Source organism: Acinonyx jubatus, chromosome B1, assembly GCF_027475565.1.
Source record: "Acinonyx jubatus isolate Ajub_Pintada_27869175 chromosome B1, VMU_Ajub_asm_v1.0, whole genome shotgun sequence".
Taxonomy (NCBI): domain Eukaryota; kingdom Metazoa; phylum Chordata; class Mammalia; order Carnivora; family Felidae; genus Acinonyx; species Acinonyx jubatus.
In genome coordinates, this window is record NC_069382.1 from 140,326,813 (window position 1) to 140,353,429 (window position 26,617).

At 41.6% G+C, this 26,617-nt stretch overlaps 1 protein-coding gene and 1 non-coding gene across 4 annotated transcripts in view; one reads left to right on the forward strand and one right to left on the reverse strand.

Annotated features, from left to right (window-relative positions):
- Window positions 1-26,617, reverse strand: part of SHROOM3 (shroom family member 3) — a 321,642-nt gene that overhangs the window by 219,926 nt on the left and 75,099 nt on the right. The gene's annotated exons all lie outside the window — the stretch shown is intronic.
- LOC113600959 (small nucleolar RNA SNORA3/SNORA45 family) lies at window positions 16,387-16,519 on the forward strand. The gene has a single exon (XR_003422078.1). It is a non-coding gene; the product is annotated as a small nucleolar RNA SNORA3/SNORA45 family (small nucleolar RNA).

The following is a 26,617-nucleotide window of genomic DNA, read 5'->3' on the forward strand; positions in this document are numbered from 1 at the left end:
GATCATGACCTGAGCCGAAGTCGGACACTGCTTAACCTACTGAGCCATGCAGGCTCCCCCTATATATAATCTAATACAATTGTTTATAGATAATAAAAGCCACCTGGAGTATAGGATAGTGTCATTTTTGGCTCTTGGCCTCTTGGTAGCAAAAACAAAATGGAAACATAGTTAGAAAAGTCATAGGTTATTAATATAAAAACAGGAAATCATTGTGGAGCATTGGGGATGACAGTACTGAAATCTCCTACTGGAGAAGACTTAAGACCCTCAGTGGCTAGTAAGAGGTCTAAGAAAGTAGAGACCAGTCTTTCTAAACTACTTTGTGTTTGGCTTAACAGAGTCATAGGCTAAATGGCTAATGAAAACAGTGATGGTCATTAATGCTGTTCAACAAGTGTTCCTGGGTCTCTACCTTGGCTGCAGTTGAAGTTGTTTCTCTTTCTCTGAATGCTAGGCTGGGACTCTTGTAGTTGAGTAGAGCCATGTAACTATTTCTGATCAATGTGTTTTGAGCAGAAGAAACATGTGTCACCTCCAGGCAGAAGCCCTCTAACATTTCCTTTCCCTTTGGCATAATGACTGGCAATGTTTGAGACAGTGACTGCTCTGCCAGCAAGGGTCCCTGAGTAACTGAAATGAGCTGCCACCCTGAAGACACACCATGAGTTTATAGAACGAATAAGAAATAAACTTCTGGTTTAAGCCACCAAGATTTGGGAGTTGTTTGTTACTGCAGCATAATCTAATCTCTACTGACTGATACAAAGATCACCTTGCCAGTGATAGAAAATATAAAATGAAACAAAGTTGTGTGGAGACAAGTTGCATATGATGCTCAGATCCCTAAATAAAGATCCCACCTAGCAACAATGACATTCTGGATAATTTGGGCAAGATAGGTCCAGGAACAAGCCTGGATCTCTGATGTGTACTCTAGCCTATTTTTCTCCCTTTATTTTGTGGTACATCTCGCCCAGATGTATGCAGACCTGAGAGTCCCTACTTTTCGTATATATAGTGAATAATTTTAATGTATATTAAGCTTTAGAAATGGGAATATTTTTATTGAAGTGAGATAAACTGAAAGATTATCATTAACAACTGGGGGAAAAATTACTAATCATAAAAGGAATAGATGGACAACTGGGGGGAAAATTACTAATCATAAAAGGAATATAGAAGCAGGGATAAAAGAAAGACGGCCTGTTTGGGGAGAAACTACAGCTAATAAAATAAGAATGGCTGCAAAGAATGGACACTAGAAAAAGTGGGGAATCCTGAAAGCAAGAGAGTGGGGGAACAACACACATGAAGAAGAGTGTACAATAATACCAAGAGACCAGGACCCGAGCAGAGAGGTGCTGAGGCTTGAATCCAGGAGCAGATCTCAGGTCGGGGATGGAAAAAGTAAAGTGAGAGTTCACTCATTTTGGAATTGAGCAGTGAACCCGGGACTAGAACCCTAGGCAGGAGGGTTTCCCACACAGTAAGGGAACTGAGGGCAGTGAGTTTTGGCCAGGCCCAGGGGAGCCAGTATCCTGTGGATTAAGGCTAGGAAATGGATCCAAGCCTGGAAAAGATAGAGTTCTAGGCTTTCAAAGAGTTTTATTATTTATACTTCCTTAGTTTCATCCAAGAGGTTCTGGGTCAGTATTCAGTGAGGTTTCTTCACATACCTCAGTCAAGTCCTTTTTGTACTATATGTAGCTGCCTGTTAGGGAACCAGAGAGGGTGGATTGAGGCATTGCAGCAACTTCTTGGCTGCTCTTCCTGACAGTTGTCTTGTCCCTGCCCTGCCACTGGATCCACTGTTGTTCTTCTACAGGCCACCAAAGAGGTCTAACTGTTGCAAGTCTGACTGTAGCACTTCTAGGTGTAAAACCCTACAGTGGCTCCACATTTTTCATAGGATGATCCAAATTCCTGAGCTCAGCATCAAAGCTCTTCCTGGTTTCTGTCTGCCTCTCCTGCCTCATTTTTCCTACTCTCTCACGTTTGGCTGTAGCAAACCTGTGTACGGCTTTTGGGTAACCCATATTCTAGATGCCTCCAGTACTTTCCACCTGCAGCTGTCTCCTCTCCAACCCTCAGCTCCCCCATATCCCTCAAAGTCAACTTTCAACACATAGTTCAGTGATCACCTTCTCCAGGGAGCCATCCCTGAACTCCTGAAACCAGTCACATGCCTTTCCTATGCTTTTCCATATACAACATCTCAGCACTACTCCACTGAAAGGTAATTGTCTGTTTACTTGACTGTGTCCCTCACTAGACTGTTACACCCGAAAGACCAGACACAACTTCCTTGCTTTGGTATCTTTTGCACCTAACGCAGTGCCTACTCTTAGCAGATATTCAGTCTGTGTTTGAAGAGTAAGTGTAAATGATGTAACGCCAAGGTTGCGAGGGTTCAGTGTTTGAATGAGATGGGAACTTAACTCGCCCCGCCCCTAGCCCATCCCACCATTCCCTTATTTGATGGGGACAGATAATTTGCCATTCCTGAGGTGTTCATGGTCTGGTTGGTGTTTCTCCAGTCTTTTCAAGCCCAGGGCTTTCTGGTGGAGCTGCTAAGTACAGTGGCTTATTCTCTTCTACCAAGGTCTGTGCTACTCTCTATTCCTATGGCTCCCCATAGCTCTGCACTATAAGGGTGGTGTTGAGGGCCCCACCTCCAGAGCCAGACTTCAGACCTCAGATTTATCGCTGTTTTAGTTTCCTATTACTGCTTAGTGGCTTAAAGCAACACAAATTATTATCTTGCAGTTCTGGAGGTCAGAAGCTCAAAATGGGTCTCACTGGGATAACACCTGGTCTTATCAAAGCTATGTTCTTTCTGGAGACTCTAAGGGAGAATCCATTTTCTTGCCTTTTCCAGTTTCTAGAGGCTGCTCGAATTCCTTGGCTCATGACCCCTCTCCTCCGTATTCAAATCTAGCAATGGCCAATTGAGACTTTCTCACAGCGCATCGCTCTGACACTGACCCTCTGGCCTCCCCCTTTCATTTATGAGAACCCTGGTGATTACATTGGGCCCACCCAGATAATTTGGGAGAATCCCTTCAACTCAAGGTCAGTTGCTTAGTAACCTAATTCCATCTGCAACCTTAATTCACCTGTTCCATGTGATACATTCACAGGTTCCAAGAATTAGGGTGTGGACATTTGGCAGGGGGGGCGGGCGGTGGTGGTGGAGGAGGGCGTGGTATTCTACTTACCATAACTTACTAGCTGTGTGACCTTAGGCAATTTATTCCTTTCCTCTAAAACTCTGTTTACTTCTCTGAAAAATAGGGAAGGTGATAATAATAGTCCCTACTCCTGAGAATTATGGAGAGAATGAAAGTAAATTATGATAATAAATGGAAAGCTTATCACAATACCTGACACAGAGTAAGGATCAACAAATGGTAGCCTTTATCATCATCATCATCATTTGCAGGGGGAAGTAGGTAAAGAGGTTCCATACACTCAATCCTCCGTCCTTGTTACATGCAATAGAACGAGCACCATCATAGAGACTTCCTACCTTTCCCCCCATTCTTCCTTTGCCCAACCCCTATTTCAAGACACAGAAGAAGGAGCAAGTCCAGCAAACACGACCAACAGACAGGAGACCACTGCAGTACAAGCTGAGTTCTCTGAGCTTCTGGTATTTGAACTCTGTCAGTCAGCTACTGGGCTCTCATGTCATAGAAAGAGGCTCATGAGATAGTCCTAGCTCAAAACAAGTTTTTCAGAGTCACCTGAATGTGTGGAGGAGCCCCCAGAACCCCTAGGCTGTGATAAGGGCAAAATTCTCCAGTTCCTGGAGCTTGGGTCTGTGTGCCTGTGTGTGCCCACATGTGTGAATCTACATCTGTGAACCTTTGCCTCCTTAGAACAGGTACTGGTATCGCTTCCCTTTCACTGAATTCCCAAGCCCCTACAGTCATTATGTGACCCATCCCAGTGAACTCCACCAAACTTCAAAGAGAAGTTCTCTTTAGAGAACAGAAGGCCAGGGCTAGATGAACCCCAGGTAGGCCTGAATTCCCCCCTCTGCTCCATTTAGATTAAAGATTTGGGCATTTCTTTACATTTAAAGGCATTTATTTATATTTTACTCCATTCCTCAAATAATTTTAGGCATCGTAGTTAGCATGGTTATGTCATGTTCCTAAGAAAGACCCTTTGTCTCATTCGTTTCCATTCAAGTCATAATGTTTTCATTTATTAGACTGATTCTGCTGTATTTATCCATGGAAAGATAGTATATTATGTATAATATACATATATGTATAGGACATCTATTAAAATGCACATATATGGAGAATGTATATATAAACCATTTTATAAATAAGAGAAGGAGGACTTTTATTAGCCACATCAATGGAGAGCTCAGATCTTTGGAAAATAAATAAAATCTATAAATTACATATGATCTCATGTATTTTATAAGTATGCAGAATAAGTCCACTTCTTCTTACCAAATAGAAATAGGAATCACAGGACAATAGTTAAATGCACATATACGCACACAATGAAAATATATATAACCTTAATCTCATTTTAGATAACCATTTCCAACTTGTCCTTCGTCAAATTCACATCAAAGTTTCTGACATGCTAAAATGATCAGGCTTTAGTTTTATCTTCTCTTTTCTTCTCTACTCCCAGTTTGGGAGAAATTCTAGCGATCAAAAACTAAAATCGGTGGCAGCAGGAAGAAAAATGACAAATCTCTAAGTGTTTTGAATGTTTGGTCATCCACTCCTAAAAACGCCACCTTAGCTATCAGACCTCTAGCACTTAGTAATGACACTTTAGTCCTGTGGTTCTGAGACGAGCTTCATGAGTGCCCAATGGTACAGTTTCAGACCATATACTCTTATGCTTCCCAAGGAAAGGTCCGCCTGAACCAGAGAATCATTATGAGGTTCATTTAGCTTTATGAACTATTTGTTTCCCAAAGTTTTCCAAGGTTTCCCCTAGGTTTTTAGATTTATAATATTCAGAAAAGTTGGGCTTTCAACAAGCAGAACTGTTAACATGACAAGGGTGACTATTCGTACTGCTATTATCTTAGAGGGACTGACTTCTTTGTCTCTACAAAAGAATTCTCAGGGGTGGCTGAGCTAGAAGGAAGTCAGGTAATAAAACTCATACAGGCTCCCCTCTTGTATAAGATAACAATAGTATTCTATTAGTCACCGTTGTGAATTACCAACATTTTCAAGCCACATGACATTCCGGAGGCCAGAAAGATACCTGAGCAGTAACTGGCAAAAGGATTTCTTCACCCAGGAGTTCTAAACAATGATTTGTTTACTTACCTTCTATCAGAGCCATATAGTGTTTAAGCTTTGGAACCAGACTGCCCAGGTTCAAATCCTGCCTCCATGCTTAGAAATTATGTGACCTTCAACAAGGTCACATATTTGACCTCTCTGTGCTTGTTTCCCTTTCCATGATATAAGGTTAATAATACCCCTCATAGGATTATTGTGAGGATTAAGTTAATGCACATAAAGTGTTTAGAAAAATACCAGTTAGTAAATAACCAGTAAATGTTAGTTACTCTCAGTACCTTATATTGTCTTCCATCAATTAGGAACACTAATACCTCCTTTTTATACCTCACAGGTTATTTTAAAGGTTGAAATTAGAAAAATTTCATGAAATACTTTAAGAAGCCTAGAAAAAGGCTTCTGATTAGAAGCCAGATATTGGAACTGCTGGAAGCAGGAAATCAAACAGTAGGAGCGTCATCAGCATCAAGGCAAAGGATAGAAAGAAAGGGAGAGAACAGGACATTTGTGCCCATGCCTACTGTCTACTAGGAGCGTGACAGGCATGAAGCCATTTCATTCTCACCTATGCTTACGAGGTAGGTTTTTGTCAACAACAAAACTAAGACTCAGTGAGCTTACAGTTATAAATAGCAGAGCCACAATCCAAACCCAGATCCATCCAAAGCCAAAGCCCATCATTCATTCTCCCACCCAACTCTAAAACAGGCAGCAGCCACCCCCTTCAAAAAAATAAAGCCATTCACTGTGTTAGTGACAGCCAGTATGATGCCTGTGATCAAGGAATGGTGACATACTGCTCAGCACAGCCTTCTACTCTGCTGGTGGCCAACAGGTTTGAGGGAAGCCCAATGAAAGAAGACTATCCTAGAGCAGCAGGGGCAGGGACACTGCAGCCATCCTGAGTCATCTCTACTATGCTTGGCTACAGCCAAATGAGTACGGAAGGTGCCAGAAAACGAATAAATAGGAGTTGCATGAATGAATAATTGAAGAAAGGAAAAGGTACAGTAAGCGCTTAATACTTCGGGCTATTTTAAGTCCTTCACAAATACCCAAATTCCAGAATATTCCCTCTAACCCCACCCCAGCTTTGAACTGCCTGCTATCAGATTTCCACTAGCTTTGATACTTCTTTGTTGTAGTCACTTGCAAACCCTCAGGTCGTCCTCCTCATTCCCCGAAGATCTTCCCCCACACAAGCTGACTGTCAGACTCCTCCCTGACATTACTCCTGCCACCATACTTGATGCCCATTATCTCGTGGGTGCTCCTCCAGCACTCTGGCAGCACCCCAGAGTCTTCCTGACTCTAGATCATCCCGGTTTCTCACTTCCATGGACAGACCCTAGCTCCTGTCATTACCAACATGCAAACCCTCCATAATGCCAGTTTCAAGCACCCCATTCTCTGACCACCTCCTCCTTTTCTTTTTTTTGTATCAGCTTTATTGTGATGAGTTACATACACCATAAAATTCACCCTTTTAAAGTATACAATTTAATGGTTTTGGTGTATTCACAGAGTTGTACAACCATTACCACAAGGAACTTTAGAATATTTTAATCCGACCCCCTCCAAAAAACCACCATAACTTTTAGCCTTCACCACCCTTCTCAGTTCTCCCATTGCTCCAGTGCTAGGCAGCCACCAATTTACTTTCTGTCTCTATATATTTGTCTACTCTGAATATTTCACATTACACAGGACGTGGCCTTTTCCAACTGGTTTCTTTCACTTCACATGTTTCGGAGATTCATCCAAATCGTAGCATGTATCAGAATTTCCTTCCTTTTTTGTTGCCAAATAGTATTGTATCATATGGATATATTTTTTTTAATCCATTCATCAGTTGATGGACATTTGGGTTGTTTCCACTTTTTGGTTACCATGAATAATGCTGCAATAAACACTGCGTACGTCTTTTTATGTGAGGTATGCTTTCATTCCTCTGGGGTCTGTATCTAGGAATGGAATCACTGGATCATGTGGTAATTCTATGTTTAACATTTCGGGGAACTGCCAGGTTGTTTTGCAGTCACTGCACCATTTTGTACTCCTACCCACGATGAATGAGGACTCCGATTTCTCAACATCCTCCTCAGCACTTGTTATTATCTCTTTTATTATAGTCATCCTGGTAAGTATGGATACAATGATATCTCACTGTGGTTTTGATTTGCATTTCCCCCTCCTCTCTTTTTGGTTCATTTGTTTTAATATTCTGACTCCAGTTTTTGATTCCATAAAGACCTGCCTATGGTCCTCTGGCTCTTTCACTGCTTCTCACCCATTTCATGTGCTCACTCCTTCCTTACCTCTCTTAATGCCCATCAGCTATCATTATCATTAGTTATTTGCATAAACCCTCAGCTCTTTTGCCCTTCTCTCCCTTCCTTATAGTCAACTGGCAAAACCCCAGTCTTGGTTAAATTGAGATCTCCATCTTCTCTACACTTTTATCTGCATAGATGAAAGTGGCTGCTCTCAGTTTAAATCCATGACCTTCAACCTCAAGTCAGCTCTTAATGCTACTTGGCAATTCTAAATGCATTCAGTTGGCAATCCCAAATCCATTCATTCTTCCACTCCCCTGGTCAATCATGGCTTTGTCGTTCTCCCGAGACCTTCAACCCCTCATCACCACCCTCACATTGACTTTGTCTTCCAGTTTCACCAAGAAAATACATGCAGTCAGAAGATGACTCCTCAAAATCATACCACCACATGACTCATTCTATCTACATATATTTTGTCATCCTTTCTGTTACTAGGGATGGACCAGCTATAGCAATGCTTTGGTTTGTGCACAAGATCCCATCCTTTGTCATCTGTTTAAATATACTATTCCAGCAATTGTCCCCTCTCAGGCATTATCACATTTTTCCATTATATTGGATTATTCTCACCGCTGGAAAACATTCTATTATTCCTTCATCTTAAATTAATTTAAATTCTCCCAATCCTACCTCCTTACCCAGCTATAACTCCTTTTCTCCATATATGGCCTATATCTAATCTGAACTCCAGGGTAACATATTCAATTGCTTACTGATGGATGTTTATTTGGCATCTCAAATTTTATAAGGCTAAAATTAAACTCCTGGTATTCTTCCTGAATCTTCATGGTGTTCTTTTACGGCAAATAGCATCACTATCTTCCAATTTTTTGGATCAAAAACCTTGAAGAAGTTGCTTTCACGTTACACATTGAATCGTTCAGCAAAGCCTAAATTGCTACCTTCAAAATATGTTCACAATCTGACTACTTCTCACCCCCTAACTGATCTCTGACCTGCCATCCTCTCCTACCTGGATATTTAGTGGGATCCAAACTGGTGTTCCTGCTTCTGCCCATATGTTCTTCCTACTCACTCCACATCACTACCCCATAATGTGTATTCTTTCTCTCTTTTAATTTTTTCCAGATTTATTGAGATATTATTGACATATAACATATATAAGTTTAAGGGGCACAACATGATGGTTTCATACATGCCCCATAATGTATTTTCAGCACTGTAGCCAGAGTGATCTTTCTAAAACTAAGTCAAACAAGGGCACCTGGGTGGCTCAGTTGGTTAAGCATCGGACTCTTGATCTCAGCCCAGATCATGATCTCACTGAGATTGAGCCCCACATCAGACTCTGCACTGTGTAGAGCCTGCTTAGGATTCTCTCTCTCTCTCTCTCTCTCTCTCTCTCTGCCCCTCCCCTGCTCACACGTGCATATGTGTGTGCACATGCTCTGTGTGTGCACATGCTCTCTCTCTCAAAATAAATAAACTTAAAAAAGAAGAAACAAGTCAAACATGTCACTCCTCAGCTTTAAACCATCTAATGGCTTCCCAACCCACTCAGGGCAATAACTCAAGTCCTCTTAATGGCTTTCTTGGTCCTACACAATCACACAATCTGCCCCCTCTGTATCTCCTTGACCTTTTCTTCTGTCACTCTCCCTTGGGGTTATTCTACTTCAGCCACCCTGGCTTCCCTAAGATTTCCTGACTGCCCAAGTACACATCTACTGCATGGTCTTTGCACTTGATGGTTTTGTTGTTGTTGTTTGGGGCACTTTCTCCCAGGTAGCCACCTGACTCATTCCCTCTCTTTCTTCAGGTCTCCTACATTATTCATAAGTTTAGCAAAGACTGTTCTAAATTAGAAAATTGCTGGCATGAGATTGGAAGGAGTTTGGAATAAAAGAGAGAAGAGAAAAGAAAAAGCATGTTTAAACTTTGAGGTTCTCCAAAGGCCAGGGTCTAGTTGCTTTACTATTTGGTTGAATCCTCACATCCTATGAGATGAGGATGATTATATAACCATTTCACAGATGAGATAACAAAGGCAGAGAGGGATTAAGTCATAATCTCTCATAAATGTCTAGCAAATGGTGGAGCTAAGTGTCCAATCAAAAATCTAACCTCAGGGGCGCCTGGGTGGCACAGTCGGTTAAGCGTCCGACTTCAGCCAGGTCACGATCTCGCGGTCCGTGAGTTCGAGCCCCGCGTCAGGCTCTGGGCTGATGGCTCAGAGCCTGGAGCCTGTTTCCGATTCTGTGTCTCCCTCTCTCTCTGCCCCTCCCCCGTTCATGCTCTGTCTCTCTCTGTCCCAAAAATAAATTAAAAAAACGTTGAAAAAAAAATTAAAAAAAAAAATCTAACCTCAAAACCAGTCTACTACATCACAGATTTCTAGCTTCCTATTTGGTTGAGAGCAAGCTGGGATGCCTGTTACAAAATTCAAATATTTGCAAAAGTAAAGAAATCAATATGGCTTATTTTTGTAAATTCTTCACCTTGACTGTACCCTCAAGTGAAACTTATGTGTTCAACTGAGGGTTAGATTCCAGGGATTCCTGACAATCTTTCAACTAATCATCTGGGATCATTTTTTCAAGATGAAATTTCCAACAAGTAGTCCACTACACATGGATGCTTGTCAGCAGATTTACTCCTTCCAGTTGCTACTAAGGAGGCATCAACTGCAGGGCCTGCCAGGGAAGGAACTGAAAGGAAAATAATTTGTTAATGGCTTTACTCAACAGGGTCACTTCCCAAAATTCCATGCTGGGTGGCCCAAATGTTTAGAAATCCATGCTCCATAGACCTTCTTTTGAGATGAGTTGTAACACTGGTCCTCATGCAGATGCCTGAGAAAGCATGGGGGTGTCTGACTCCCCCTGTTATTATGCTGCTGTGACCCACCCCCACATCCATTATCTTTCAATTATCAGCTCAGCATTTCTTCCACCCCCTCTGGCCTATTCTTTGCTTCTGACCTCTGACTTACGTATTTGCTTTTCCCTGTCTGGAATCCTTGCCCAAACTGACTTCAATCACTCAAAACTCTGTGCTGTAAGGAGGGAGATGGATGTAGGGGAGCAGTAATAACCAAGTGACTCCAATGGAATTGTTTGCGGCATGCCTTACAGCCAACCTCTCTCCACTTATTTTATGGTGGTGGGTTATTCATTAAGTGACCATGAACCATCAGCAAGAGGCTGGTTTCTATTCTAGATTAGTTTTCTATAAACATTAAATCAGCTCAATAAAATAGCTAATGTAAAATTTCTTACCAAATCTTGTTTCAACTTCCTACAGTGGAAGTTTAGGAATGAAATGATGGTCAGAATATTATGGAACAGTCCCCTACGTCTTATTAATTGCCATCAGTATAACTGCAACTTCCAGCTAGAAATGTTTCCCAGGTGCTAATTAAAGTTCATCAACCTAACAATCTGAAGAGGTCAAAGAGTATTGTACCCATTTTACAAAGGGGGAATGTGATGTAACTTGCTACAGAGCCCAATCTTAAATATGAGCAAGGAATTGGAATTCACACTGAGTGTAACTCCAGAGCCCATTAGGCAACACACCTTCTGATGGCTGGCAGTATCCAATGGAAAGATTAAATTTTGTTTTTCTTGTACTGGTTTATTTAAAAAAAACAATATATTGAGTACCTACTGTGTGCTGGGTTTGGAAGATATATTAACATTTGGTTTTTATTTCCTTATAAGCTAGTTAAAAAGGAAGGGGATATAAAAAGGAAAGATGGCTAGCAATGCAAGGTAGCATTTCCAAGTGTCAAACGTGAATTAGAAAAAGGAAATGCTGTGTGAGCTCTAGTTCAGACCAGAGAATAACCACTGACGTCAGGCAGGACCAGTATGGTCTTTTAGATGGAACGGGTATTGACCTGGACCTGGTTGGCTCTTAGGCCATTTGCTGTAAGGGCTCTTGAATGATATAAAACTTGAGTTGGAGAGGTAATCTTTTCTATGGTCCCCAAGGAAGAAATTGAAAAAAGGACAATGGAACCTGCCCTGTTAAGGCCAGTTTCTCCTTTTAGAAAAAAATGCTAATGGGTCATGGTCAGTGAATACTTTAACATCAGGTGCAGACGTTAAAACAACCATCTTGAGGTTTAGACATTATTTGTGGTTTATCCAAAATTCAAATTTAATGTCCAATATTTGAATTTGCTACATCTGGCAACCCTACTCTCACTGCCACAACCCATTCAGAACTCCCTTCCTTGAATATCTTTTATTGGCTTTGAAAAGAAGAACCTTTAGAAAGGGGAAGAAAACAGGTCAACTTTGCAGACCTAGGAGCTTGATTTGGCCACTGCAGGCAGAGGTGAGTTCAGAGGGGGAGAAACCTCACATGAATCAAACTCATAGGAGACTGACACATGGATCAAAAGCACCCAGCCTTGTGGTTCTAAACTACCATGTTTTCAGCCAGTGCCTGGAATGGCCTTCTTCCATCATTTGCTTGGTAAACTCATTTACTCATTTATTTATTTAGTCAATTCATCCATTGAGTTAGATAGTATCGGTTGAAGATTATATTAGAAGCTGAACATCTAGACTTCCTTCGCTGTTGCAGCAACAATAATCACAATAACAGCTAATACTTTGGGGGGCTTGCCATGAGCTAGGCACTGTATTAAATGCTTTCTATCCGTTAAGCCATTTCATGTTTACAGAACACTATGATGTATGACTATTATTTACATTTGACCAAAAAGGACATTGAGGCATAACAAGGCTAAAACAAAACAAAATAAAACAAAACAAAAAAACCCCACTTGTTTTCGGTCATGCATCTAATACTTGTTGGAGGCAGGATTTGAATCTAGCAGTTTTCAGAGCCTGTATAGTGTCTAAACACTATATTAAGCTACCTCCTTTTAAAAACCCTTTCCTCCTGATTCTCCCCTTCCCCAAGTTAGTTATTTCTGTCCCCAGGCACATGTACCACTGTGAACTTAGTAAACTTCATTAGTGAATTTGTTTCAACTGCATCATAGTAAATTTGAATTTGTTTCAAATTCGAATTAGTAAATTTGTTCTCTGCTTACATGTCTGTCTCCTCAATCAGACAGTAAGCTTCTCCAGGGCAAAGACAACACCTTATTTATTTTGTATCTTCAGTGCCTAGTACAGTTTATGTCCTAAAATAAGTGGTCAATACATACAGTTGTACTAATTTCTTGCTAGCTGTGGTAAGCTAGAGTGGTCCGAGTATTAGTCAGGGTTGATCGAGGAAAACAGAAATTAATCTAAGTATTTTAAACACAGGGAATGTAACAGAGGGAATTGGTTGTATAGATAGTGGATGAGCTCCCAAGCCACGGTGGGGAGCCACCTGCACCCCTGCCTCCATCTCCAAGAGGCCGGAAATCTGCCTGATGGAGTCATGGCCGGCAGGATCTAGTGCATTAGAAAAGATAAAACCATCATCACGCTGTCTGAGCTCAAGAGACAGGAGATATAGCCTGGCTCTGCCTTCCTCCCCTCATCCCTCCAATCATTCATCTCTCATTGGCCAAACCCTGCTAGAAACCTGTTGACTATGGAGATTGAGAAGTGTGGCCTGCAGGGTTAGCCCTCTTGGGGGAGGGGCCAGACTGACTTCAAGGGCAAAAAGACCCAGAACAAGAGGCAGAGCACCCATCAGAAAATGCACCTCTTTTGTGACCATGCTGAGAAACTGCAGGGTAATGAAGCTGACCACCCCTGCGGTGCTAGGTGACAGTGTCAGGTGCTTGTCCTTTGGTGTCCCATCATCATCTAGGCTCCATGAGGATACCACTTTTCTGCTAACTTACTATGTGTCAGCTAAGTCTAAATTCACTTGGATTGGGCTACATCTTTCTTTAGGTTTCAGGTGACAATGACAATGAACGCTTGCTGAGCTTCTGCTTTGCATCGGACATTGTGCCAGGTCCCAGGCCATAGATCCCAAAAAGTGAGAGAGCCTGTACATCACGGAATTCTTGGTCAAGGGAAAACAGACAACTAAACAGCTTATTTATCTGCCACATGGTAAGATATGACTATGGTAAGCACATACGTGCAGTTGGGGACTCCAATGAGAGTCACACCCACCTCCAAAGGGTTGGAAATGTAGGGGTATGATCGTTTTATGAGAGTTTAATCTACAAAATCAATGCAAGTGGTTCAGAGTGGAGACAAGCAAGGACAAATGAAAGATATGTAATAGCCCCTAAAGCTCCACGCAGCTCTGAAATCCCAGGAGAACTCTGTGCTCTACACACACATCGGAACACCACCTTAGAGCGCACCTATTATATACCACGCATTGAGCCAGGTCGTTCCATGCATAATTTCTTTTACAGGGCCTCTGAGTCTCTGGATTTCAATCCGTGAATGCTTGAACTTCATAAATAAAAATTTTACAAACGGAGAACGATGCAAGACTTTCTTGGTCCTGCTCACAGTCATAGAACCAAATAGTTGCAGAGCAGACATTAGAAACCCAGGCTCCAGATTCCCATTTCTGCTCTAAGACACAAACTACCCCAGACACAGGAGTGTGTTCTACCATTGCAAAAATAAAACTTGGCTAAAGTAAGACTCCCTTGATTTCCATTTAGTTGGTAGCTTCCCAGGCTGAGTGCCAACTCCTTTTTTTAAAAAATTAAGTGCATGTAATATTTGGATAATATTTTTCACATTCAAACAGTTGATTGGGTCAATAAAAGAAGGTGGTGGTTTTATATGTTTATCATTATGTTTTTAATTGTTTTTTTTTAAGTAGGCTTCATGCCCAGCCTACAGCCCAACGTGGGGCTTGAATCCTGAGTTCAAGACCCTGAGCTCAAGATGTGGGCTGGGATCAAGAGTTGGACATTTAACCAACTGAACCACCCAGGTGCCCCTTATCATTTTGTTTTTTAAATACAAAACCTTTGCAGGGTATGTTGCATTTAAACGTTCTGCACCAGTAGCGAGCTCATTCTTGGCTTTTCCACAACAGTGTTCTCTAAGATGAGATAGAGACTCTTCACCTCTGTCTTCTGTCCCCAGTCATCTACCGGTGGAGCTGGGGGAGCAGCTGGCTCCCTGAAGACAAATGGGAACAGCCTGGAAACAGGCTTTAGAGCGAGGAGTACAACAGTTTCTGACTCCATTGGGTTTCTCTGGGAAATCACAAAACCTCCCATAGGTTTTTACGTGTTTATTCCAGTTTAAGCATGCTACTGCCTTTCATAGTCTTACCACTTCTCTGACCCTAATATATACATAGCTACGGTGAGCACAGAACAGTGAAGTGAACTATTATGAGGCATCCGTAAGTAAAATGAAACAAAACAATAGCTCATCAAGACACATTTAAAAAAAATCCCGGCCCTGATTCTTCCTGTGTATTGGAAATGAACCACAGGTGGCTCTAAAGTTTGAGGAAATTATTTTATTCCCACTGGAACAAGACACTGAAGTGTTTGTGCTTTCTAGCTACTTATTGTAAAAGAAGGAAACTTGAGGAGCAAGTGGACAGAGAGAGTTGGGGTTTATTCCAATGACCACCATCTCTGACATTCCTGGAAAGGAATTATTTGTTTGATGGCTTTGCTCATGGCTTTCAGGATTCTCCTTGTGCAATGGAATGGGACGTAATTATCTGTTAGACATTTTCCAAATGCTAGCTGAACTGGATGGCTGGCCATGGACTCTACACACAGGGCCTGCTGTCATTTGGTAATCACTAGGTGCTGTACTGAACACTTTTTGGGGGAGGGGGATCTGTATTTAAATCTTTAAACAAATCCTATGAGGAAGATACAGTTATGATTAATGGATGCAGAAGTTCAGATTATGGTGATATTTCTAATCCTTTTCCCATTACAGCACCTCCATCTCTTGAGGGAAGGCTCAAGTTTGGACAGGGTTAATGTATCTTGCCGAGGTTAAGAAAGTGACCCAGCTGAGATTTAAACCCAAGGCTGTGACTACAAAAATTGTGCTCTTAAATGTGATTCTAGGAACAAAATCAATAAGAAATAAAGCCTTGGTATGCTATACCATTCAATTCGTGAGAAAGTTCTATTGTATTGCTAACATTGAGAAGATAGTACCAAATCACATGAGTGCGGTCAACATTAAGACCTAGAGCAAAGCTACTAAGCAGTATGATTTATGCCCTAACAAAGATATTCAAAAGGATAAAAATTATGTAAACCTCCCCCCTCCCCCCAAGCTAGATAGAGAGGTAATTAAAAATATATATATTTGTTGGGCTAGAAGAAAAGCAAGAAAGAGAGTAAGTCACTGGTCAGTGTGATTAACAGAAAGTCCAAACCTGGGGTTAGGGGTGATAGAAACCCTCAGAAGAGTTTGAGGATCTCAGAGCAGGAGACTTGTGCCTTCACTCCCCATTAATAATCCTGCAAGGAAAGATTCTCACAGAGAGCCTACACCAACACAAGGGGCTATAGTAGAGTAGGATAAGTTAAGCCAGAGAGACCATCTGAGATAAATCTGCCACCACCAAGCCCATATTTCCTGGAGTGTCAGAGCAACACTCTGAGCAGCCGATGCTTTCCCATGGCTTCCCTCACACCCTTCCCGCATGAGACTGGGCAAAAGTGGCTGAAGGAAAGCCAGTGGCTTGGGAATGCCCTTATCACCATGTGTAACTGGAAGCCAAAGAACAGGGGTGTACTATGGTCATCAGCAGTGAATGGCAGTGAGGATAGACACCAACAGCCAAAGCCAGTTCAGGAGAGACCTCCTCACAAGGAGAACCTCACAGTGGCCCACTCCTTAAATGTCCAGATCCTGTAGAGAGTCCCATCCTGACATAGTTCTTATCCTGATGTGCTAGAGTTTTCAGAGAGAGAGTCTGCTGGTCTTGAATCACCAGCGAGGGTAGGCAGCACCCGCAGTGGTGCCCACATCAGAAACATGCACTCACTAGTTCCTAGATGGAGTAGCTTGGCAGGCATCTTTTCTCATACCCATGAGGGAATTGGCAGCTGCCGTGGTGTGTTATAAACCCTTTTCTCTTTCCTCTAGGACTACTTTGAAGTTCTGGGGAAGGAAAACCTCTCAAAGCAGACTGTCATTGTACAGGTAAAATTCTTTAGCAAAGAACTGAAGAGAAGATTAAGGGTGTGGCTTTTTTTTGGGGGGGGGGGGACAGAGGGTTGTGTCCCGGTGGTTTGAAGTCGTGGAGGAAGGGCCATTGAATACTAACCAGTGCTTTTCAAAAGAGGAAAAAAAAAAAAAAAGGACTGGATTTTAAATCACAAGTAATTGAATTTTACTTTGAATTAGAAAGATTTAGTTTTCTATTATCAAGAAGAAATTGGGGCTTATGAGTTAATTTAATTCAATTTTAGGGAAATAAAATTACTTCTTAGCTCACTTGACATTTATAAGAACGAAAATTTACTCCCTTGACACATTTTAGTGTAAATTCACTGTTAACTATTTCATTTTTTTTTACCACTTCAATTTTATCTCAAGTTTCAGAATGAGAGGCTTGAGGTCCTCCTAAAGGAGTTCTAAGCGCAGGAATTAAAAGGATCTTTTTAGGAGATGTAGCAGGGAGCACTGGGGTTGACACCCAGTATTCACTGCCCCCTTCCTTCACTCTGAAGCAGACTAGGTGACTGTGCCTCCTGTCGCATCAGGGTGAGCCACTGTGTGGCTGCCGGACTGGTTCAGGAAAGCCCAGCGTCAGCCAGTCAGCACATGACATGTGTTGGCCAGGGTGTTAGTTGAGGATGATCAGCCAGCACCAAGGGCAGGCCTCCTCTCTCTCAAGATGAACCCTGAAACATGGAGCCAGCCTTAGTTTGAAACTGACACCAGAAGAAGGTAAAGATGTCTGGCAAAGTACTAAACCAAATCAACCCTGAAACCACTGCTTCTGAACTTTCCAGTACTGAGTCAGTTGCTCTCTTACTGTTTAACCCAGTTTGAGTTGAGCTTTGTGTTACATGCAACCAAAAAGCCCTGAAATGTTGCAATTGGACGAAGGGACTTTCTTAGCTTCTAAATCTTAATGTATGAGTAAGAAACCTCATACTTTAATGCCTTTTTTTTTCTATAAGAGTATTCAATGCAAAAAGCCAACAAAGAAGTAAAAACACCTTCTACCAAGTGAAAAACCCAGGGCATCCTTTGTTTCCTGTATTTCACATTTATCTTCTGTCCAACCTGTGGCATCATTCTCCTGGTGACCTCCGCACAATGGGTCTAGCTTTCTTTCCCTTCCTCTCTCTTCTTTCCTGAGGAGGATGAGGAGAAGGAGAGAGAGAAGGCAGGCAGATAGGCAGGCAGTTGGACATCAGCAACAGCTCCCTGCTTCTGATTGGGTGGGAGGAACATTCCTTCTTAGCTCTTATATAAAACCAAGAATGTGTGCTCCCATTGTTCAGGGATATTGGGTGACTCCAAGAGAACAATCCATTCCACAAATTCCACTGACAACTCATGACCAGGTGATGCAAGCAGGGGACACAATACATGTTGATTGTTTGATCTGTCGTGGCTCTTGAGGCTGGCAGCTACAGGATTATTATATTTCACTCACTGTTTCTCTCTCACAAACCACTCCTAGTCTCTCTTGGTTACCTCCCAGGCCAGAGTTTAGAACAAGCCACTGGACAGGAACTTATCAGAGTGCAAACATTGACTTTACAATGTGGCAGTTAAAAATAACCTGCCAGAGACTCCAAGTGCGTCAGGGAGGCGATTGTCCTGCATGGTATACGTGTACCCAAGACTTCCTCCGGGAGGCCTTCTCTCCCACATTCTTTTCTTTCCTTCCTGTAGCTACAAACTGATGATATTTGAAGGGAGCCACTGTCTTTAGGATGTTAGATATTTAAATATTTAAATTTCTTCCCTTTCCCATCTACTCTTTGCCTTTTGGGATAACAGACAAATCCCAAAGTGCCTGGTGCATAGAATAGCCATGCATAGGAGCCTACTACCGTTAACTCATTCATTCATTCATTCATTCATTCATTCATCCATCCATCTGGCATCCAGATCATGTGGATCCAGGAAGAGAGGTACAATTCCCAAGGCTTGGTTTCAGCTCACAAAGCCAACAACGAGGTCAGGAGGAAATCCGAGGCTAAAGTCCAGATTGCTCTGTGGGCAGAACACGGGTAAAGCTCAGGGCATGGCCAGGGAAGAGCAGAGTATAAAGCAAAATATTTCCAAATGTGATATAGGTGGGTAAATGCCCCCTGCTAAATAATAATAATTGGATCCCTACACCCATGCTGAAGCAAGGATGGGTTTAGAGTCAACACCCTGGTAGTTAGAGTTAAATTAGAGTGGGTTCTGTGCTTGGAAGAGTGAGATGAAAGAACCTTGAAAAACTCTACTGAAAAAAACTCTCAAAACCTCTACATTAAACAATCCAATTGGAAAATGGGCAAAAGACATGAAGAGACATTTAAACCAAGAGAATATATGATGAACATGAAAAGGTGTTCAACAGGACTAACCATTACAGAAATGAAAATTAAGATCACATTGAGATATCATTAAATACCTGTTAGAGTAACTAAAATAAAAAGATAGTAATAATGCCAAATGCTGGCAAAGATATGGAGAAATTTGATCTCTCATACATTGATGGTGAGAATGTAAAATGCCACAGCCACTCTGGAAAGTAGTTTGGTAGCTTCTTTAAAAACTAAACATACACTTACCATATGACCCAGCAACTACACTCCTAGGCATTTATCCCAGAGAAATGAAAACTTATGTTCTGCATAAGTACACAACTGATGACAGTAGCTTTATTTGTAATAGCCCATGACTGTAAACAACAAAAACATCCCTCAGTAGGTGAGTGGTTAAACAACCTGTGGTATATCCATACCATGGAATACTACTCAGCAATAAAAAGGAATAGCATTTATATTATATAACATTACCAAAGTGACAAAATTAGAAATGGAAAACATATTAGTGGTCGCCAGTGATTAGGGACTATGTAGGAGTAACATGAAGGAGCTCTTTGTGGTGATAGAATGGTCCTGTATCTTAATTATACTAGTGACTACATGAATTTATATATGTGATAAATGGCATTTTCAGACAATATATGTGATATTCTTAAAGAGCCTAGGCCAGTTTTATAGATTGTCCCCAAATTTAGATTTGTCTGATTGTTTCTTCATGATTAGATTCAGGTTAAATTTCATATATATATCATGAATTTATATATGTGATAAAAGTATACACATGCATTGTACCAATATCAAATTCCTGGACTTGTTACTGTACTATAATTAGGTAAGATATAATAAACCATTTAGGGAAATTGGGTAAAAGATTCACCAGAACACTTTTGTACTATTTTTTGCAACTTCCTGTAAATCTATAATTATTTTTTTAGTGTTTATTTATTTTGAGAGAGAGAGAGAGCAGGGGAGAGGCAGAGAGAGAGAGGGAGAGAAAATCCCAAGCAGGCTCCAAACTGTTAGCACAGAATCTGACATGGTGCTTGAGCTCATGAACCGTGAGATCATGACCTGAGCCAAAATCAAGAGCCAGATGCTTAATCTGCTGAGCCACCCAGGCTCCCCTCTATAATTATTATTTAAAAAAAATTTTTTTAACCCTACAAAGAATTTCTCGACATAAGCCAGATGCTGTGAATTCTGTGGTTTGGGCTATCCAGTATCCATTGACCAACAGTCTCCTGTTTACTATGCCCATGTTTCCTCAGTGGAACCCCCTCTTGGTCACTTTCCACCCAGATAGCTCCAGTGAAAACATATGACCTGGGCCTGAGTGGTGAATACATCATGTTCTCCTAAGCCAGTCTAGACTGGACTTTGCTGGAGCTGGGATAGAAATGATTGCTCTTTTGGACTGGACTCAAATCTGGAAGGATGGAGGTCTAGGAACCACATAGGGGGCTGTGAATGGTGCTGTTGCCAGGGAAACATAAGTGAGAAATAGAGGAAGAAATTCCTTTTAGAGGAAATCATGTAAGCCTTGTGTCCAGTCATGCCTACCTTTGGACTGTTCTGCTTGTGAGCCAACACATCTCCTAAATTCCGGACCAGGTGGCCCTCTGCTGGTTACCATAACACCTAGATATTTAACAGTTAATGTAATCCCGGGAGAGAAAACGGTCTACTCTTTCAAAAACCAAAAACACACACAGCTCTCAGGGTTGCCCACAAACCCATCTCCCTGTACCGGTGGTATTGATGGAAACCTGTTCTCTGGGAATCCTGGCCACAAAGCCACTGAAGCAAGACTTGTAGGAGCTGATGCTGAACCCTAACATCTCCCTTGTGGGGACCTCAGGGGTGGGGTGGGAAGAAGTCACGTTTCGTTAAACAAGGAGGAATACTGATCTCCTGAGGGGATAATATTTGGGTCCCCGTCTCTGCCTCTAACTCTACATGTCATTCTGATTTTTCATTTTCACATGTTATTTTGCTTACCATTTTGCTTCCAAATTCCCTCATGGGTCACTCTGTTTTTGCCTCCTTTCTCTGGTCCGCCCCAGTCACAATATCCACAGTTCTGACCCAGCTTGGTCTCTGTCCACCTCTCTCTTATCCCTCATGAGGCCCCACAGAGGTCTGAGGCCCACGCCTTCCCTCTCCTCTAGCCCCTGCCTCACCATCTCGGTGAAAATGGGGTTCTTCCCAGCTGTGCTCTGGGTCCCAGCTCCTCGGGTCTTGTGTGGTCAATGATCTCTGCTCTCTGTTATCTTCAGCCTGAACTCTCTGCTGGCTCCTTCTCCTCAGCCTGTACACATGCCCCAGTTTCTCTCCTCGTGTGAAAACAAACACTGATCCTAACCCTTTGCCTCCTGATAACTATTGCCTATCTCTCTGCCCTTCTCAGCCAAGTTTCTGGAAAGAACATTCTACCTTGATCGGCTCTATCCTTCCTTCCCTTTTATTAAATGCCCAGTCCTTGGCCATCTGGCCTCTGCCTTATTGAAACTGCTGTCTGAGACTTCCCAATTGCAAAATGGAAAGGACTGGTGTGAGTCTCAGTGCCTTCGGTCCCTGTGTGCTGTCTGATGTGGCCACCCACTCCCTCCTCACAAACACCCTCTCATGGACTTCACTGCTGCCATGCTCCTGGCTTTCCTCCCACCTCTCTCCCTGTCCTCCTCTCCTTGGTCTCCTTTGCCAGGCCTTCTTTGTTTGCCCTGCTTCTCAGAGTGTCTGGCCTTCTATTTGTCACTACATTCTTATTGTCTCCCCACTATAACTGGGAAATCTCCTCAGAATCCATGACTTCACCTAACACCAATATGTGTACAAGTTGCCAAGTCCATTTCCTGGGCTTCAGGTCACCTCCCTGGAGGCCCTCTACCTGGGCCTTCAAGTTCCACATGTCCAAAGTGAGCATAGCCTAGATCTCCCTCCACCACTCTCTGTCTGCAGCCCTTCCTCTCTTCTTCCTTCATCCCCTGCAGGGAGGGACAGCACCAACCACCCAGGCACCCACGCCTCCCCCTTCCTCTCTCTATGTGGTCCGCAACAAAGCCCTCCGGGTTCTAGCTCCCCCCCAGTTCTCCCCTCACCCACATCCTCCCCTCCTGTGATGTCCCTTGTTTCTTATCTGTTTGTCCCACCTGGCTTGGCTCCAGGCTTCTCCACATACCTAGCCCCCAAACAAAAATGTGCTCAGGTTATACCTTGCTTAGAGCCCTGCCTTGGCTCCTCCTGGTCTTCCTGGTGAAAGGCTTTTCTCGATGCAGCACCCTCACTGACATTCTTCCTGCCTCTCTGCAGGCTCCACTCCCACCATCTTCCAGCATGCACCCTTTGCTCCAACCATTCCGGGCTGCTGGCAGCTCCCCACGTGTGCCCTCACCCCTGCGGCTGACCCCTACACTGTTCTTCAAAACTGTTGGTTTGGTTTGGGTGTCACTTCTCATGGAAACCCTTCCTGATGTGCCCAAGCCAAATTAGCTTCATTGTCTCTGTTTTTGTCACACATGCACTGAGATCATGATGATGCATGTCCCTCAACTGTGTCCTCCATAACTTTGAGATAGCCTATGGGCAAGGGCAGCTGCTGCTGCTGCTGCTGCTTCTTCTTCTTCTTCTTCTTCTTCTTCTTCTTCTTCTTCTTCTTTTGTATAGCCTATTTTTTCCCCAAATTTTATTTTATTTTGAAACACTTCAGACATTCAGAAAGTTTGAAAGAATGGTGCAATAAACACATACCTTTCACCCAAATTCACCGTGTGTTTACATTTCGTCACATTGTGCACTCTTTCATCCTCTCCCCTCCCTCTATACCATCTTTATGTGCTATGCTGGGTTGAATAGGGTCCTCCCAGGATTCTATCTACCAAGGTACCTCTGAATACAACCTTATATGGAAATAGGGTCCTTGCAGATATAATCAAGACATGATGTGGTCATACTGGATTAGAATGGGCCCTAATCCAGTGATTGGTGCCCTTATAAGAAGAGGGAAATTTGGACAAACACACAGAGAGAATATCACGTTAAGATAGAAGCAAAGATGGAAGTGATACCTGGAAGAGGCAAGGAAGGATCCTCACCTACAGGCTTCAGAGTGAGCGTGGCCCTGTCCCCACCCTGATTTCAGGCATCTGACCTCTCAGACAATGAGAAAATGAATTTCTGTTGCTTTAAGCTCCCCAGTTTGTGGTAATTTCTTATGGCAGCCCCCCAAAACTAGTAAAATTATCTTATTTAAAGAGAAACACAATAATATGCAGTTGACCCTTGAACAATGTGGGGGTTAGGGGCACTGACCCGATGCAGTTGAAAATCCACTTATAACTTTTGACTCCCCAAAACTTTACTAATAGCCCACTTTTGACTGGAAACCTTGCCAATGACATAAATAATTTATTAACACATATTCTTTATGTTGTATGTGTTATATGCTTATTATAATAAAGTAAGGTAGAGAAAAGAAGACGCTATTAAGATCATAAGAAAGAGAAAATACATTTACAGTGCTGCATTTATCAAAAAAATTATGCAAATAGACCTGCACAATTCAAACCTATGTTGTTCAAGGGTCAACTGTAGATATTAATATACCTATTAATATAAAATATAAAGTTAATGGAGTGCCTAGGTGACTCGGTTAAGTGTCCGACTTCAGCTCAGGTCGTGACTTCATGGTTTGTGGGTTCGAGCCCCATGTCAGGCTCTGTGCTGACAGCTCAGAGCCTGGAGCCTGCTTCAGACTCTCTCTCTCTCAAAAATAAAAATAAACATGAAATAAATAAATAAATACATACATAAAATAAAATATAAAGTCAGTGTGTAACATAAATATAAAATAGGTATTAATATATCTATTAATATAGATATAAGACCTTTTTTTTACTGAATCATTTGAAAGTTTTAAAGATCATAACATTTCTCTCTTAATACTTTAGTATATATCTCCCAAGAGTAAAGACGTTCTTTCATAATTACGATTATCAGCATACTCCAAAAATGTAGCCTCAATACAATAATATACTATAGATTACATGCAACACATAATATATAAGTAATATATATTTGAACTTCCCAATGGCCATAACAATGACTTAATAGCTTTAAAAAAAAGTTCAGGATTCAATCAAAATTTAGTTATTTATTTATCATGTTTCTATAATCTCCTTATACTGCAACAGTTCCTTGTCTTTTTTTCTTTTTTCTTTTCTTAACATTGATATTCTTAAAGAGCCTAGGCCAGTTTTATAGATTGTCCCCAAATTTAGATTTGTCTGATTGTTTCTTCATGATTAGATTCAGGTTAAACAACTATGGCAAAGAACGACAAGGGTGACATTGTGTCTTAGTACATCACATCAGGAAGCATACTATGATATTCATTGTTTTGTTTTTTCTTAATTTTTTCATTTGAGTATAGCTGACCCATAATGCTTATTTCAGGCATACAACACAGTGATTTGACAGGTTATATGTCATGTGGTGCTCACCACCAATGTAGCTCCAGCTATCTGTATGATACTTGATTTGATTACCAATACTTATTATTGATAATGGTAAGCTTGATCACATGGTTAAGGTAAAGGACTGTGTCTTATTGTATTCCCAGTATTTATCAATAGGCCTGCGAGTCAGTAATTGTCCACTGGATGAATGAGTAAAAGAATAAATCAGTAAATGAAGTAGAGTAGTATGTACTGGAAGTAAAAAAATTTGAAAATTTAACAACATGTGCAACTTCACGTTAATCATCTACATCACCTCCTATTAATCCTGGACGTCACTGGGCCACAGTGACTATGCCATCCGCACTTGTACCATGTTAATGTTCTGCACTAAAATGTGAAATTTTTGTGCAAGCAGAGTGGTATTGGCTTATAGAGAATTCAGCTGGGAGCTGGGAGCTTTGGAACATAGCTGTCAGGATGGCTGGATGTAACACTCAAAAATAAAACAAACTACATCTTACTGACTTGACTGTCATTATTTTCTTCCAGGATATTTTATTTAGGTGCCAGAAATTTAGGCCAGTTTTCAGAGTTCACTAATATGTTTGTAACAGCAAATTATAAAATGTTAATTTCGAAAATTATCTGTTTATCTTTCAACACACATACAGCCTTCTGATCACTTAAAACCTCAGGGCTTATTGCCTGTAAATCAGTTTCTGTCCACCATGTTTAATCATTGGTCAATATTTTTACAAAGATACTCAACTTTAATCAAAATGAATGTTAGAGATAAGATCATGAATGATTTAAAAAAAATAAAAGCCTTTTATTATAGAACCAAATACTAATGGAACCATATGATTTAGCTAACTCTTGATTTTAACAGCAGCTACCTCAGCAAGTTACCTCATATCCAAAGATGGAAATAATGAACTGTGATTGCTATAACAGGAGTTGTTGATTCTCTTACACAGTGCGAATTCTCTTTTATAATACATGGTCCCTAGTTTTGGTTGCTCAAATATTGGGGAAAAGCTGTGGTAATTATTCTAAGTGGCTTAGTCTGGACTAACTTCCCACATTGTATGAGGCACCGGCATAACCACACTGGTTAAAAAAAAAAAAGTTGATGAGCTCCCCTTTGCTTCAGTGTTTATGAGGTACAGCATGCAACTAACGGAAATGTGGGTGGCACTAACAGAAATTTAGTAGGTATAAAAATGCAGTCCATAGACCGTGCTTGTAGCACTATATCCACTTCTGGACGTCATTCTAACAGAGATGGGGCAATGTGGATCACACACAGGAGTGTCATCAAGCAATGGTATTAAAAGGGAAGTCTTGGGAGCCAAACCACCTGGGTTCAAAGTTAGGCTCTGTTATTACTAGCTGTATAGCTTTGGGCACATGACCAAACCTCTCTCTGCCTCAGTTTCCTCATCTATAAAATGGGGGTAGTGCTTACCTCATAAAGTTGTTAAGGGATTTATATGAATTAATATATATGAGTTGCTCAGAATGACACCTGGCACATAATATGTAACCAATAAATGTTGACTATTATTACTAGCATTGTCATCAACATCACCATGATCATCAGGAACACCTGGTGAAAATAAAGCAGGGAAAATTAAAAAAAAAAAGACTTGGAGGGATATGACTCGTCTTCTCAAAGGCTTGAAATGCTGCCAACAGGAAGAGGGATTAGATGATTTCCATGTGACCCGGGAGCACATCTAACATCAAAGGGTATCAATTACAGGAATTCAGAACGGAGCTCACTATATGGGCAATATCGTTTTAATGGTCAGAGTTACCTGAAGATTAGAGGCTTGCCCTAAATGAGGGGTGTCCTAGGTTACTGAGGTATTCAGTCCTACCCTGGATGATCCTGTGGTATTTAGGAATTAGCTGGAAGACTGAATTAGATGATCCAAAAGAACCTAGCCTTGTGGGTCTATGGTCAAGTACACCCATTAAAGCATCAAGCAGAAGGTTGAAGAATGATTCAGATATAAGAAGCTCTATACATATCAGAGCCCCTATATTGCAACACTACCACAACTCACACCTCCCAAATCTACTCATGAGTCATCCTGATTTCTACCTGATACT